Raw genomic sequence first — 1,069 nt, 5'->3', positions numbered from 1 at the left:
GCGGGTCTCGAACCCGCGGGCTCAGGCAGTTCACTCACCTCAGCCTCCCAAGGTGCGGGATTACAGGCTGAGCCACCGAGCCCGGCTTAGTGATACGTTTTCAAGCGGATGGTGCCTCCTAGGTCTGTGCGGCCCAGGACCTGCACACCTGTGCCTGGCTGCCCTGGCTCTCAGTCTACCTCGGGTGGATGTCGGGATATGCCTCCTTCCTCATGTGGCTCTGCCCATGTTTCTTGAATCTTACCTCTCTGCATCCCACACACAGGGCTCTGGTCCTAAGTCAGTCCATTTGATCTGGTTTCACTTTGATGGAACTGAAGAGGGGAGGGGTGGAGTGTTTACGTTTGTCAGAGTGAAGAGCCTGTAACCAGGGCCAGCCTGAGCCAGGTGCCCAGGGGCAGTGTTCAAGCAGGCATTTCCCCAGCACAGACCCAGAGCTGATCCCACCAATAGCGAACACCTCCGTGCAAGACAGACAAGCCTTCCTTTTGCTTTGACCAACCCCTCCCAGCCCTTCTGAGAGCCTGACTCTGGTGATGGTCGCATCCTCTCTCTCCTTCCAGGCAGGACTTAAGCAAGGGAGAAACATCCTGGCCACAGGTTGAGCAGTGACGGGGTGCCCTGGTCACTAGCCACGTGTGACTATTTACACTGGTTATCAAGGAAAATAATTAAAATAAAACATCCAGATCCCCGTTGCACTAGCTGCATTTCAAGTACTCGAGAGCCATGTGTGCCTGTGAGGACCCTGCATAGCAGACCCTGCCGATGGGGACCGGTTCCATCATGGTGGAACATCCAATTGGGCCGCGCTGCTTTAGAAAGGGGGTCAGCTGACTGTGGCCAAATCTGGTGGCGGCCTGTTTTTGTGAATAAAATTTTATTGGCACATGGCCACGCCCATTTGTTTACTCTTTGGCCCTTTATAGAGAAAGGCTTGCCAACCCCTGGCCTAGAGCAAGCTTTTTAAAAATTTTTTAGCCGGCTCGGTGGCTCAGCCTGTAATCCTGCGCCTCTGGGAGGCTGAGGTGAGTGGATTGCCTGAGCCTGCGGGTTCGAGACCCACCTG

The sequence above is a fragment of the Carlito syrichta genome, unplaced genomic scaffold, assembly GCF_000164805.1.
Source record: "Carlito syrichta isolate Samal-C Ts95f unplaced genomic scaffold, Tarsius_syrichta-2.0.1 Scaffold302368, whole genome shotgun sequence".
In the NCBI taxonomy this organism is placed as follows: Eukaryota; Metazoa; Chordata; class Mammalia; order Primates; family Tarsiidae; genus Carlito; species Carlito syrichta.
This window is presented reverse-complemented; position numbering follows the sequence as displayed.